The 16,557-nt window shown below is 37.4% G+C and overlaps 1 protein-coding gene across 10 annotated transcripts in view; it reads right to left on the reverse strand.

Moving 5' to 3' along the window:
* Positions 1-16,557, reverse strand: part of GRIA3 (glutamate ionotropic receptor AMPA type subunit 3) — a 555,596-nt gene that overhangs the window by 285,321 nt on the left and 253,718 nt on the right. The window lies entirely within an intron of this gene.

Genomic DNA, 16,557 nt, shown 5'->3' on the forward strand with positions numbered 1-16,557 from the left:
ACCAAAATTTTTGGGATGCATCAAAAGCAATTTTAAGATGGAAATTTATATCATTAAAGGCCTATCTCAAGAAACAAGAAAAATTCCAAATAAGTAACCTCATGTTACACCTTAAAGAACTAGAAAAAGAAGAACAAGGGAAACCCAAGGTCAGCAGAAGAAAGGAAATAACAAAAATCAGAGCAGAACTAAATGAAATACAGAACAAAAAGACAATAGAAAAAATTAATGTGACAAAGAGCTGGTTCTTTGAAAAGATTAACAAAATTGACAAACCTTTGGCTAGACTCACTAAGATAAAAAGAGAGAAGACACTAAGTAACAAAATCAGATATTAAAAAGGGAAAGTTATCACGGACACCACAGAAATACAAAGGATCATCCAAGAATACTATGAAGGACTATATGCCACCAAATTCAATAACCTAGAAGAAATGGACAAGTTCTTAGAAACATATAGCCTTCCAAGGCTGAACCATGAAGAAATGGAAAATCTAAACAGACCGATCACCAGTAATGAAATTGAATCAGTCATCAAAAACCTTCCCAAAAGCAAAAGTCCCGGACCAGATGGCTTCACTAGTGAATTCTACCAAACCTTCAAGGAGGATCTAATACCAATCCTGCTCAAAGTCTTCCAAAAAATTGAAGTAGAGACAGTATTCCCTAACTCATTTTATGAGGCCAACATTATCCTGATACCAAAACCTGGTAAGAACAACACAAAAAAAGAAAATTACAGACCAATATGATGATGAATACAGATGCAAAAATCCTAAACAAAATTCTAGCAAATCGAATACAACAATACATTAAAAAGGTCATTCATCACGACCAAGTGGGGTTCATCCCCGGGGCACAAGGATGGTTCAACATCCGCAAATCCATCAATGTGATACATCAGATATACAAAATAAAGGACAAAAGTCATATGATTATATCAATTGATGCAGAAAAACCATTTGACAAGATAAAACATCCATTTATGATTAAAACACTTAATAAAATAGGTATAGAAGGAAAATACCTTAACATAATAAAGGCCATATATGACAAGCCCTCAGCTAATCTCATAATTAATGGTGAAAAACTGAAGCCCTTTGCTCTATGTTCAGGAACACGACAGGGCTTTCCCCTATCACCTCTGCTTTTCAACATAGTGTTGGAAGTCCTTGCCAGAGCAAACAGGCAGTAGGAAGAAATAAAAGGCATCCACATTGGGAATGAAGAAGTTAAATAATCACTCTTTGCAGATGACATGATGCTATATATAGAAAACCCTAAAGACTCCATCAAAAAGCTATTAGAAACAATCAATGAATACAGGACAGTTGCTGGCTACAAATTCAACGTACAAAAGTCCATTGCATTCCTATATACTAACAATGAAATCTCAAAAAAGAAATACAAAAAACAATTCCTTTTGCAATTGTAGGAAAAAAGAATAAAATACCTAGGAATAAACTTAACCAAGAATGTGAAGGACGTATATGCTGAAAACTATAAATTAATTTTGAAAGAAATTGAAGAAGACAAAAAGAAATGGAAAGACATTGCGTGCTCATGGATTGGAAGAATCAACATAATTAAAATGGTCATATTACCCAAAGCAATAAAGAGATTTAATGCAATCCTCATCAAAATCCCAATGGCATTTTTTTAAGAAATAGAACAAAAAATCATCAGATTTGTTTAGAACCACAAAAGACCCCGAATAGCCAAAGCAATTTTAAGAAAAAAGAACAATACTCCAGGTATCACACTCCCTGAGTTTAGCTTGTACTACAGGGTTACAATAATCAAAACAGCATGGTATTGGCAGAAAAACAGACACATAGACCAATGGAATAGAATTAAGAACCCAGAAATGAACCCATATAGATATGGACAGATAATTTTTGACAAAGGAGGTAAAAACATACAATGGAGGAAAGACAGCCTCTTCAATAAATGGTGCTGGGAGAATTGGAAAACCATGTGCAAAAGAATGAAATTGGACTGCTATCTGTCACCATTTACCAAAATTAATTCAAAATGGATCAATTACTTAAACATAAGACCTGACACAATAAACATCATAGAAGCAAATAGCTACTAAACTTATGGACCTTGGGTTCAAAGAGCATTTTATGAATTTGACACCAAAGGCAATGGAAGTAAAAGCTAAAGTAAACGAATGGGAGTATATGAAACTTAAAAGCTTCTACACAGCAAAAGAAACCATTGACAAAATAAAGAGGAAACCAACTGAAAGGGAGAAGATTTTTGCAAACAGTGTCTCCGATAGGGGGCTAATATCCAAAATATACAAGAAACATGAAACTCAACAACAGGAAAACATACAACCCAATTGAAAAATGGGCAGAGGACCTGAAGAGACATTTCTCCAAAGAGGACATACAAATGGCAAATAGACATATGAAAAAGTGCTCAACATCACTAATCATCAGAGAAATGCAAATAAAAACCACAATGAGATATCACCTCACCCCAGTGAGAATGGCTATCATCAACAAGACAAATAGTCACAAGTGTTGGAGAGGCTGTGGAGAAAAAGGAACCCTCATACACTGTTGGTGGGAATGCAGACTGGTGCAGCCACTATGGAAGGCAGTGTGGAGGTTCCTCAAAAATCTACGGATAGAATTACCATATGACCAGCAATCCCTCTCCTGGGTATCTACCCCAAAAATCTGAAAACATTTATACATAAAGACACGTGTGCTCCAATGTTCATTGCAGCTTTGTTTACTGTGGCCAAGACATGGAAACAACCAAAATGTCCTTCAATAGATGAATGTATAAAGAAGTTGTGGTATATATACACAAGGGAATACTGTTAGACGCTAAGAAAAGATGATATAGGAACATTTGTGACAATGTGGATGGATCTTGAGAGTATAGTGCTAAGCGAAATAAGTTATACAGAAAAAACAGAGAACCATATGATTTCACTGACACGTGTTATATAAACCAAAAACAACAAAAGAACAACACAAACACATGAGAAACAAGAACTCATAGAGACAGACAATAGTTTAGTGTTTACCATAGGGTAAGGGGGGTGGGGTATGGGAGATGAGGGTAAGGTGGATCCAATATATGGTGATGGAAGGAGAACTGTCTCCGGGTGGTAAACACACAGTGGGATTTATAGATGATGTAATACAGAATTGTACACCTGAAATATATGTAATTTTACTAACAATTGTCACCCCTATAAATTAAAAAAAAACTGCAACAAATGGCTGGTTCTCTGAAAGATTAATACAATTGACAAATCTTTGGTAAACTCACAATGATAAAAAGAGAAAAAAAAGAAACAAACTCAGATATGAAAGAGGGGCAGTTATCACAGATGCCACAGAAATACAAAAGATCATCCAAGAATACTATGAAGGATTATATGCCACCAAAATTCAGTAACGTAAATGAAATGGATATATTCTTAGAAACATATATCCTTTCTAGCTTGAATAACAAAGATTGAAAAATCTAAATAGAGCAATCATCTGTAAGGAAATTGAATCAATCATCTGATACCTTCCCAAAAGCAAAAGTCCAGTACCAGAAGGCTTCACTGGTGTATTCTACCAAACATTCAAAAACTATATAATAACTGTCCTACTCATACTCTTCCAAAAAAATCAGAAGAGACAATACTCCCAAAGTTATTTTATGAGGCCAACATTACCGTGATACCAAAACCAGGCACGGAAAACACACACAAAATAAAATTACAGACCAATATTTGTGATGAATACAGATGCAAAAACCCTAAAGTAAATTCTAGCAAATTGAATGCAACAATGCATTAAAGAGATTATACATCACCACCAAGTCGGCTTCATCTCAGGGGTACAAGGGTGGTTCAATAGATGCACAATGATCACCATGATACACCACAAAAAACAAAATAATGGACAAAAATCATTTGATTATATTAATAGATACACAAAAAGCATTTGACAAGATACAACATCCATTTATGATGAAAACACTTAATAAAATGTGTATAGAAGGAAAATACCTGAATGTAATAAAGGCCATATATGATAAACCCTCAGCCAATAACATAATTAACAGTGAAAAACTGAAGCCCTTCTCTCTACATTCAGGAACATGACAGGGTGTGCCCTATCACGTCTGCTTTTCAACATAGTATTGGAAGTCTGAGCCAGACTGTTCATTCAAGAGAAATAAATAATAAACATCCGAATTGGGAATGAAGAAGTTAAATTGTCACTTTTTGCAGATGACGATGCTATATATAGAAAACCCTAGAGACTCCACCAAAAAGCTGTTAGAAACTATCAACGAATACAGTAAAGTTGCTGGCTACAAAATCAACGTACAAAAGTCGATTGCATTCCTATATACTAACAATGAAATCTCAGAAAAAGAAACAAAAAAAATTCCTCTTGCAATTGAAACAAAAAGAAGAAAATACCTAGGAATAAACTTAATCAAATTTGTGAAAGACTTATGCTGAAAACTATAAGACATTTTTAAAAGAAATTGAAGAAGACACAAAGAATGGAAAGACATTCCATGCTCATGGATTGGAAGAATCAACATAGTTAAAATGGCCGTATTACCCAAAGCAATATACAGATTTAATGCAATCCCTATCAATATCCCAATGGCATTTTTAAAAGAAATAGAACAAAAAATCATCAGATTTGTATGGAACCACAAAACACCCTGAAGAGCCAAAGCAATCTTAAGAAAAAAGAACAATGCTGGAGGTATAACACTCCCTGACTTTAGCTTGAACTACAGGGCAACAATAATCAAAACAACATGGTATTGGCAGAAAAACAGACACACAGACCAATGGAATGGAACTGAGAACTCAGAAATAAACCCACACAAATATGGAAAGATACTTTTTGACAAAGAAAGCAAAAACATACAATGGAGAAAAGAAAGCCTAAATGTTCCTGGGACAATCGGAAAGCCACATGCAAAACAATCAAACTAGACTGCTATCTGTTACCATGTACCAAAATTTATTCAAAATGGACCAAAGACCTAAGCATAAGACCGGAAACAATAAACTGCATAGAAGAAGACATAGGTACTAAACTTATGGACTTTGAGTTCAAAGAGGATTTTATGAATTTGACTTGAAAAGTAAGGGAAGAAAAAAATTAAAATAAATGAATGGGACTATATCAAACTTAAAATCATCTGAACAGAGAAAGAAACCATTGACAAAATAAAGAGGCAACCAAATGAATGGGAGAAGATTTTTGCAAGCAGTGCCTCTGATAAGGGGCAAATATCCAAAATATGCAAGGAACTCAGACAACTCAACAACAACAGAAAAACAACCCAATTGAAAAACGGGCAGAGGACCTGAAGAGACATTTCTCCAAGAAGGACATACAAATGGCAAATAGACATATGAAAAAATGCTCAACATCACTAATCATCACAGAAATGCAGATAAAAACCACAATGAGATATTACCACTCTCCAATTAGAATGGCTATCATCAGCAAGAGAAATAGTAAGAAGTGTTGGAGAGGCTGTGGAGTAAAAAGAACCCTTAAACACTGTTGGAGGAATACAGATTGGTGCAGCCACTATGAAAAGCACGGTGCAGGTTTCTCTAAAACTTAAGAATTACATTATGACCCAGCAATCTTTCTCCTGGGTATCTACCCAAAAAATCTGAAAACATTTATTCATGAAGACATGTGTGCTCCAATGTTCACTGCAGCTTTATTTATGGTGGTGAAGAAATGGGAACAACCAAAATGTCCTCTGATAAATGAATGGATAAGGAAGTTGTGTAGTACATACACAATGGAATAGTATTTGGCGGTAAGAAAAGATGAAATAATACCGTTTTTGACAACATGGATAGATCTTGAGATTATAATGCTAAGTGAAATAAATCAGACAGGAAATTCACTGATATGTGGTATACAAAACTGAAAACGACAAAAGAAGACAAACAAATGAGGGAACAAAAACTCATAGACATAGACAATAGTTTAGGGGTTACCAAAGGTTAAGAGGGGAGGGGGGCTCTAGAAGAGGGTAAACCATGTCTAATATATGGTGATGGAAAGAGAACTGACTCTGGGTGGTGAACACACAATGTGAAATATAGATAATGTATTACAGGATTGTACACCTGAAATTTATGTAACTTTACTAACAATTTTCACCCCAATAAACTTTAATTAAAAAGAAACAAAAAACTATTCTAGGGGCGGCCGGATGGCTCAGTTGTTAGAGCTCTGAACAACAGGGTTGCTGGTTTGATTCCCACATGGGCCACTGAGCTGCGCTGTGCACAACTAGATTGAACACACTGAGCTGCTGCAGAGCTTGGTGGTGGGCGGGGGCGGGGGGGGCGGGGGGGTGGTGCTGGATTGCTCAGTTGGTCAGCTGTCAACAACAAGGTTGCTGGTTCAATTCCCACCTGGGATGGTGGGCTGCGCCCCCTGAAACTAAGATTGAAAATGGCGACTGAATTTGTAGCTGAGCTGTGCTATCCACAACTAGATTAAAAGACAACTTGGAGCTGATGGGCCCTGGAGAAACACACTGTTCCCCAATTTCCCCAATTTAAAAAAAAATTAAAAAAAGAATAGAGGGGCCGGCCCGGTGGCTAAGGCGGTTAGAGCTCCATGCTCCTAACTCTGAAGGCTGCCGGTTCGATTCCCACATGGGCCAGTGGGCTCTCAACCACAAGGTTGCCAGTTTGACTCCTCGAGTCCCACAAGGGATGGTGGGCTCCACCCCCTGCAACTAAAATTGAACATGGCCCGGCTCAGTTTGTTGGAGCGCATCCTCTCAACCACAAGGTTGCCAGTTCCATTCCTCGACTTCCGTAAGGGATGGTGGGCTGCGCCCCCTGCAACTAGCAATGGCAACTGGACCTGGAGCTGAGCTGCACCCTCCACAATTAAGACTGAAAGGACAAAAACTTGAAGCTGAACGGCACCCTCCACAACTAAGATTGAAAGGACAACAACTTGACTTGGAAAAAAAAAGGCCTGGAAGTACACACTGTTCCCCAGTAAAGTTCTGTTCCCCTTCCCCAATAAAAATCTTAAAAAATAAAATAAAATAAAATAGAATAGGAAAAACGAATAGAACAGAAAACTGTGGGGGAAATGTAAATAAAAATGATTCTAAAAAACTATTCTAGATCTGACTTGTCACTAATTCAGAATGGGCTCACCTACATATAACTTCAGCTGGTGACATTTTACTGTCTTCCAGTTTACTCTCTTTGTAATGATTTCTTTCTAATGCTGACACTCTTTCTAGTCTAGTTAAGCTCATTTGCTCTGGTACTATTCTTAAGCATGCAGAACAGTTGATCACTGTCCTCTTTATGATTACCCTTCATACTTGAGGATGGTGATTAAACTGCCTCTTGGCTCTCTTTCACCAGGCTAAATAACCTTGACTAATTTAGACTTTCCTCGAAGGCCCTATTTTCTAATGCTTTAATCCTTTTTCTTGCTGCTTCTCTGTGGATCTCCAATTGCCTTGCAATTCTTTAAAACGGTAACCTGATGAATGAGCATAATCTAGGGTTTGACATTCACTAAATATTTAATAAATGATTTAGAAATTAAGAAAGGTGGTTTAGTGTAGGAGTAAGAGCATTGGACTTGGAGTCAGAAGACTTGAATTTTGCAAGGACAAAACTGCCACTTACTGGGATTGAGCAGAGAGCCACATTTGGACAAATCATCTAAATGTCTCTAATCATCAATTTATCACCTGTAAATCTGCAATAATCACATCTTCCCTGTCTGCCTCCCATAGTGAGGCTCAAATGAGATAATATATGTGAAAACACTTTTTTTTAGTATCAAAACACTATACAAATACTATGTGTAGGGCACCTTTCTAAATGCTTGGCGTATATCAAGTTATTAAGGTACATTCCCATTTTACAACCAGGAAATGGAGGCAAAGAGAGTTAATTAAGTAACTTGCCTCAGGCCACACAGTTACTAAGTGACAGAATCCATGCAGACTGTGTCCAGAGTGCATTCTCTGAAACTCTATGCTGTGCTGTCTCTCTAAATAAACATTAAACATCCAACAGAACCATTCATTTTATAGGGCCTGACCTTCAAAAGCAGTTCACAGGTATATGGTACTGTGATGGAACATCTATTCAGTCATGGGTAGATAAATCTCTAGGTAACCTTTATTTTTATTTTTTTTTCTTTCTCTTTTGATTAAAATCGATTGGGATGACAGTGGTTAACAAAACTACATAGGTTTCAAGTGCACAATTCTATAATACATTACCTATGTATTGCATTATGTGTTCACCACCCAGAGTCAGTTCTCTTCCATCACCTTATATTTGACCCCCTTTACCCTCTTCTACCAATCCCCCTCCCTCTTTACCCTCTGGCAACCACTAAATTGTTCTCTGTGTCTATTAATTTTTGTTCATTTATTTGTTTGTCTTGCTCCTTTGTTGCCTTCAGTTTTATATCCCACACAAGAGTGAAGTCATATGGTTCTGGACTTTTTCTGTCTGACTTATTTCACTTAGAATAATAATCTCAAGATCGATCCCTGTTGTCACAAATAACAGTATTTCAACTTTTCTTATGGCAGTCGCTATGGAAAACAGTATGGAGCTTCCTCAAAAATTAAGAATAGAATTACCATACGACCCAGCAACCCCTCCCATGGGTGACTACCCTCAAAATCTGAAAATATTTATCCATAAATATATACGAGTCCTAACAATTAAGTTTGCTAACTTGTTGCAACAATGTTGCTAACCTTTTTTGATATCAGAAAGATTATTCATTATGAATTTGTACCAACTGGACAAACAGTTAACCAAGTTTACTATTTGGAAGTGCTGAAAAGGCTGCATGAAAAAGTTAGACGACCTGAACTTTTTGCCAACAATTCATGGATCTTGTATCATGACAATGCACCAGCTCACATGGCACTGTCTGTGAGGGAGGTTTTAGCCAATAAACAAATAACCGTATTGGAACAACCTCCCAACTCACCTGATCTTGTCCCCAATGACTTCTTTCTTTACCTGAAGATAAATGAAATATTAAAAGAAAGACATTTTGTTGACATTCAGAACATCGAGGGTAATATGACAACTGCTCCGACAGTCATTCCAGAAAAAGAATTCCAAAATTGCTTTAAAGGGTGCACTAGGCGCTGGCATCAGTGCATAGCTTCCCCAGAGGAGTACTTCAAAGGTGACCATAGTGATATTCAGCAATGAGGTATGTAGCATTTCTTCCAGAATGTGTTCGCGAACTTAATTGTCTGACCTCACATGTACTCCAGTGTTCATTGCAACATTATTTACAGTGGCCAAGATATGGAAACAATCAAAGTGTCCCATCATAGATGATTGGATAAAGAAGATGTGGTATATATACACAATGGAGAGGTAACCTTTTCAAAAATTAATATTTAGTCTGGTCATTGCATTAAGGCAGCTGTTTACCAGTGGGGAAGGCCTCATGAATACAATACAGTAATAGGAAGGCTATATAAGGTCAGATCAGTACTTCATTCATCCTAGTACACATACTTCTTCCAGTAGAAGATGCTTTTAATTCTTAGATTCAGGATCCACAGTTTCTAAATATTATCTTTGAGCTCTGATAACCCTTAATTCTTTCATCTGTCTCTAGCTCTGTCCTTTCATATGTTAATTATTGTAGCTGTAAATTTAGAATACTTTATAGATTAGCTATTAAGGAGAAATATTAAAGACAGATTAGTACCTCACCGAGTCTTTTTTTTTTTACCTACTGTTGTCTGAAGTGTTGAAAGATATAAAATAACTTTGGAGCTTCTGGTCAAGATGTTCTTGCCTCCTCCAACAACCACATCAAAATTGCAATTAAAGTACAGCACAACCATTATTGAAAATCACCTGAACTCTAGCTGAACAGAAGTCCTATAAATAAGGACAGAAGAAGCCTCATCAAAACTGCGAGGAGGGGCAGAGATGAGGAATTGGCTGGTCCCACACCCATGTGTTGTGGTTAAAAATCATGAGGGATATTGGCTGTGGAGATTCCCTCTCAGAGGAACAAGGCATTCTAATCCCACATCAGCATCTCCAGTCCAGGGTTCCAGTGCCATGAAGAGAAGTGCACACAACTTCTTGCTGTGAAACCCAGTGGATATTGTGGCTAAGTGAGACACAGCGTGGCTGGAGTTCCAGGTATTCCTTTTAAAGGGCATGCACATGGACTTACTTGCTGCTAGACTCACTCCAGGGACATATGAGGAAGAACTGAATTGTTTGGCTGCAAGGCGAGGGCTGGAGGGGCAGCTTTATCCCAGACAGAAGTGCTGGCAGAAGCCATTGCTCTTTTGTAGAACCCTTGCCCCTCCCAGCATACATACTTAGGTGGGTGCCATACCTGTGTCTCCATCAACTTGGCTAACACTGGTAACCCTGCCCTAGTGATTCCCTAAGACCCCATTCCACCCAACTTTTGGCCCACGAGGCCACTTCTAGTGACTTTTCCATACAAATGGCCTACCTTGGCTGATGCTGCAGACTTCCCTAAAATCTCTCAATGGTTCACAAAGTACAAACAAGCAGCATCTGGCCTTTGCATGCCCTGTACCACTTGCTATGCAGCCTCAAGCCTGGCATTGGTGGCAGCTGGCCTGGGTTCATAGCTTAGCCTTTCCCAGGCACATCCAAGCCCCAGTACAAGTGATAACCATCTGCAGATCGCTTTGTAGCTCAAGTGGCCCCAGCAGGGCACATGCAGGCGCCCCCCTGGGCTGCACCAGAGCCTCTCTCAAGTGGCTCCATAACCAACACACCCAGAGGCCACTTCAGACCACAACAGAGCAGCACCATATTATCATTAGAAGCAGAACACCCAAAGGGTGATCTCGAAGTAAATGGGGGAAAATTCTGCTCCATGAGGTCAGTCCAAACACAGCATTTCATACAATGTGGTCATAGCCAATCCTCAAAGCCAGTTAACCTGAAGGCAAATCCCACCCACTGAAGTGCAAACAGGAATCAAGGCTCAACTACAGCAGGAGGGCACACACAACCCACATAAAGGACACACCTGGAGCACCCATCTCAGGTGAATAGGGATACCATGCCACTGGGACCCACAGGACACCTACGACATAAGGCCACTCTACCAAGATCAGAAGACATATCAGCTCTCCATAATATGTAGAAACAAACACAAGGAGGCAACCAAAATGGGGAAACAAAGAAACATTTCCCAAATAAAAGAACAGAACAATGCTCCAGAAAAAAAACTAAACAAAATGGAGACAAGCAATCTACCAGATACAGAGTTCAAACACTGGTTATAAGGATGCTCAATGATCTCAGGGAGAACTTTAAGAAAGAGATAGGAAACATAAAAATGGAGATAGAAAATATAAAAAAGAACTAGTCAGAAATGAAGGATACAATAACTGAAATAAAGAATATATCAGAGGGAATGAAGAGTAGACTAGATGAACTAGAGCTTCGAATCAGTGATTTGGAAGACATGGTAGAAGAAAACACTGAATTGGAACAACAAAAAGTAAAAAAAAGTAAAAAAATGAAGATAGTTTAAGGGACTTCAAGGACAACATCAAGCATACCAACGTTTGTATTATAGGGATACCAGAAGAAGAAGAGAGAGCACAAGGAATTGAAAACCTATTTGAAGAAATGATGACAGAAAAGTAACCTAACCAGGTGGAGGAAATAGACATATAAGCCCAGGAAGCACAGAGTCCAAACAAGATGGATCCAAAAAGGCCTACATCAAGACACATCATAATTAAAATGCTAAAAGTTAAAGAGAAAGAGAGAATCTTAAAAGCAGCAAGATAAAAGAAGTTAGTTGCCTGTAAGGGAGGTCCCATAAGACCATCAGCTGATTTCTCAACAGAAACTTTGCAGGCCAGAATGGATTGGTATGAAATATTCCAAGTGATGAAAAGCAAGGACCTACAACCAAGATTACTCTACCCAGCAGGGCTATCATTTAAAATTGATGTACACCTGAAACCTATATAACTTTACTAACTACTGTCACCCCAATAAACTGTAATTAAGAAAAGAAAAAAAAATTGAAGGTGCGGTAAAGAGCTTTCCAGATAAGAAAAAGCTAAAGGAGTTCATCACAACCAAACCAGTGTTATAAATGTTAAAGAGACTTCTTTAAGCAGAAGAAGAAAAATATATGAAAAACATGAATAATTCAATGGCAATAAGTACGTATCTATCAACAATTACTTTAAATATAAATGAATTAAATATTCCAATCAAAAGACATAGTGTAGCTGAATAGATAAGAAAACAAAACCCTTACACATGCTGCCTGTAGGAGACTCACTACAGATCAAAAGACACACACAGCCTGAAAGGAAAGGAATAGAAAAAGTTATTTCATGAAAATGGAAACAAACAAAGAGCTGGGGTAGTAAAACTTATACCAGATAAAATAGACTTTAAAACAAAGGCTATCACAAGAGCAAAAGAGGACCCAGTAATTCCTCTTCTGGGTATTTATCCATAGAAACCCAAAACACTAATTTGAAAAGACATATGCATCCATATGTTTATTGCAACATTATTTGCAGTAGCCTAGATATGCAAGCAACCTAAGTATAATTCAGTAGATAAATGGATAAAGAAGTAATGGTACCTATATACAATGGAATGTTAGCCATACAAAAAGAATGAAATCTTGCCATTTGCAGCAACATGGATGGACTTAGAGGGTATTATGCTAAGTGAAATAAGTCATATAGTGAAGAACAAATACCATATGATTTCACCTATATGTGGAATCTAAAGAACAAAATAAATGAACAAACAAAATGGAAACAAACTCATAGACACAGAGAACATTTTGAGTGTTGCCAGATGGGAGGGTGGGTTGGGGAGATGGGTGAAAATGGTGAAGGGATTAAGAAGTACAAACTGGTAGTAACAAAATAGTTATGGGGGTGTGAAGTACAGCATAAGGAAAATAGTCAATAATATTGTAATAACTATGTATGGTGTCAGATGGGTACTATGTAGATTTACTGGGTTGACCACTTTGTAAGTTATATAAATGTTTAATCACCATGTTGTGCACCTTAAACTAATATAATATTGAATGTCAATTGTAATTTAAAAATAAAATGTTATTTAAACATTCACAGGGAAATTTAGAATCTGTATCATGAAATGAGGAAGTTATGCTATATACTGTATTGATGATTTGTTTATATTTGAAAACTTACAAAACATTAAGATCTTTTCATTAACATCCATTGAATATAGTGTACAATATGAACTTAGTTTATGCAAAAATATGATATAAAATGAATAGGGTTGTAGTGGTATAACAGGCTCAGCTACTTCAAGTAGTGGCATTAAATGTCATTTTGTGGGAGACTATAGAAGTTTCCTTCTGTGAAAATAACTTCAAAAAAAGTTGAAAACATCTTTGGAGAATGTGGGTATCTTTTGAGAGAACAATACTGATTGAGTTATCTTCCAACCCAGGATCTATATAGTGAATTATGATAAGTTTGCCAAGAATGGTTAGGAACCAATGATAAAAACGGTATCTCTGTATCTTAGTATAAAATTCATTTAAAAAAATGTTTTCTTTAAAGAAATATCACCTTGAATTTGTTACTTAATTTAAAAAATTTGTTTAATGAGAAATCTACTCTTATACCAAAAAAAAAGGCAAATTCCTGATAGCATTAGAATAGGCTTGAGCAGAAAGCCACCATCTAAAACCTTTGAGAAAATGTGTGCTTTAATAATTATGTCATGAAGCTGCATATACTATTTTGCCTCTGGATGGAAGCATAACAAAATTACAGTGACACTTATTGAAATGTGCTTGTTCAATATTCATCCATCTATCCATTCATCCACCCATCCATCTATCCATCCAACACTATTAGCCAGATACTCTGTTGGAAACTGCAGATACAACAATGAGCAAGACAGACATGGCCCTTATCTCAAAGTACTTAGTGCCTAGTAGAAATTCCTTAAATGGTAGAAAACAGTCATAAGTTGATAGTTTTGTGACAATTTCTTCAAAAGGGAAAAAAAAATAAGTAAAATCAACTACCTGGCCTTACCTGGATGTTGCTAAAACTTTTCTTTGAACAATGTTCCCTGAAAAATGGGAGAGAAAGTATTTTGAGGGGTAATGTGAATGTGCATATAGAGGAAAGGAAGATAAAAAGTGAGATATGGAAAGAGAGAACAGGGTTTTTGAATGTTAGTTTAATTTTCCTGAAAGTGTTTAGTAATAACGATTATATTTTTCTATAACATTTTATGCATTTCAAAGCAATTAAACCAACTATATTAGGTAGAGCAAATTTTGTTTTCCCATTACATAGATGAGACAACTGAGGCACAGATATTTAGATATTAATATTTAAGTGCCCAAGATCCTACAGCTATATAGGAGTCAGAGTCCTATCCACTTCTTTTTCTTTTACATTATGCTGAAAAATTTCAGACTCCACAACAAGGTCCTATAAAACCCAAAAGATTTAACAGAATGTAAGATATTCAAGAAGCCAAAGTCACTAGTACAAAAGAAAGAAAACAAAGTACAACAAAGAGGATGTTCCTTTGCTCTAGACTACTTAGTAGGTCACCCACTAAAAGGCTATTTTGGTATTAAATTTTAGAGGACATTTAGTACATACACCAATATCACTGACCTGATTCTTCACTTTCAAGATCTAAGAAAATGAAAGGCAGGTTTGTTTGTTTGTTTGTTTGTTTGTTTGTTTGTTTGTTTGTTTGTTTGTTTTGAAACGGAGAGGTGTATCATTTGGATAGCTCAAGAGAATATTAGTTGGGAAATTAGATTAAGTCAAACTAATGCTCTAGATTTTCTGTGAGGTGTAATTCACTAGACGTGATGCTGTTCTTAAGAAAAGGACAGCTTTATATGTGTATAATGCAGAATCTGCGATTTTTCTTTTCCTTTCTCTCTCTCTCTCTCTCTCTCTCTCTCTCTCTTTCTCTCTCTCTCTCCTTCCTTCCTTCCTTCAATCTCTCTCTTCTCCCCTCCCTCGTTCCTTTCCTTTCCTTCTTTCCTTTCTTCCTTTCCTTCCTTCCTTCCTTCCTTCCTTCCTTCCTTCCTTCCTTCCTTCCTTCCTTCCTTCCTCCCTTCCCTTCCCTTCCCTTCCCTTCCTATTTTTGTCTCTCCCTCCTTCCATTCCCTCTTTTCCTCCCTCCCTCTCCTTCTCTGTCCTCTCCTTCCTTCTCTTCCCTTCCCTTTTCTTACCTTTTTTGGTTTTTTAATTCTCTTCTTATGGAAACATATCTGACAAATTGTTAATATTTAATTTGCTATAAAACAGCTCTCCCAGGCAATGACAGCTCATGATAATTTGAAAATCTGAAGCTGTTTTGCCCCCCAGGTGCACTAGGATCAAATAGAATGTAAATGTTTCCCTTATAGTTTTGTTTTTGGCAGCAAGGCACTTTGTTATTAACTGGCAATGAAACTACTAAGGAGAATAGTAAACTTTCACCACATTTCAATGTGGGTCTACTCCAGACAGAGTGTCTATTTGGCTTAGGGTGAAGCATTTATACTAATACTTTTTAATCTTAAATGTAAATATCTAAGTTTAATAATAAATACATTTTGGCCCGTTGAATCATATCCCCCCCAGTGTAAATCATTTTCACTTTGTTCACATTTTAAAAGCCATGAACATTTTTACTCATATGTCATATTAAAAAAATGGGCTTAAATTACACACACATATCTCCTCCCCACCCCCTTCCTCTCTCTTTCACCACAGGGATATTCTTCAAAAATATCCACAATTTTCAAACCCAATGAGGACTGCCCTGACATTCTGTAACAAAGCCCGTAAAGTAGAAACGCTACCCTTCTGCCCTGCCCCATCCCTTGTCTCTTCCCTGCTGGGAAGAAGGAATGGGAAAAGAAGGGGATTACTTTGAAAGAGTCAGCTATCTATGAAATAGGTGTGGAAGAGTGTTTATCTGATAGGTAGCATTAAATTGCAGAGACTTCCAGATTAATCATGGCAATTGTGGGGACAGAGCCCCAAAAATCAGTTTCCAGGCTCTCGGCCTCACATAGAAAGGTGCTGGCTCAGGTAATAAATGGCCATCGACTGTGATCAAATGGCCATCAGCTGTGGCTAGTTGGCCGTCAGCTGTAACCAGTGAGCCATTAGCCATGAATATAACTGCCGTGGCTAGGCTAGCAAAAAAAAGGGGGAGCTAGCAAGAAGATGATGGCTGAGTCTGCAAGCGGCACAGTGAGGGTTGAGAATTGTGTTGCTCCTGGTTCCTGTGTCTCCAACCCAGCCGCCAGTGAGAGTATAGTGGTATGACTCCCCTACCTATGGCTCCGTGGGTGTTCCTTTTTGGCCTTACCATGTCCTGCGTTCTTATGTGGGGAGTAGGACCAGAGACCCCGCCTGACACCCCGCATGACAGCAATACAATTTTCAACAGCTTAGATTTTCTTTCTTTTTCTGCAACCACTGGTGAGAAGAAGGATTAGAGAGACT

Source organism: Rhinolophus ferrumequinum, chromosome X, assembly GCF_004115265.2.
Source record: "Rhinolophus ferrumequinum isolate MPI-CBG mRhiFer1 chromosome X, mRhiFer1_v1.p, whole genome shotgun sequence".
NCBI classification, from domain to species: Eukaryota; Metazoa; Chordata; class Mammalia; order Chiroptera; family Rhinolophidae; genus Rhinolophus; species Rhinolophus ferrumequinum.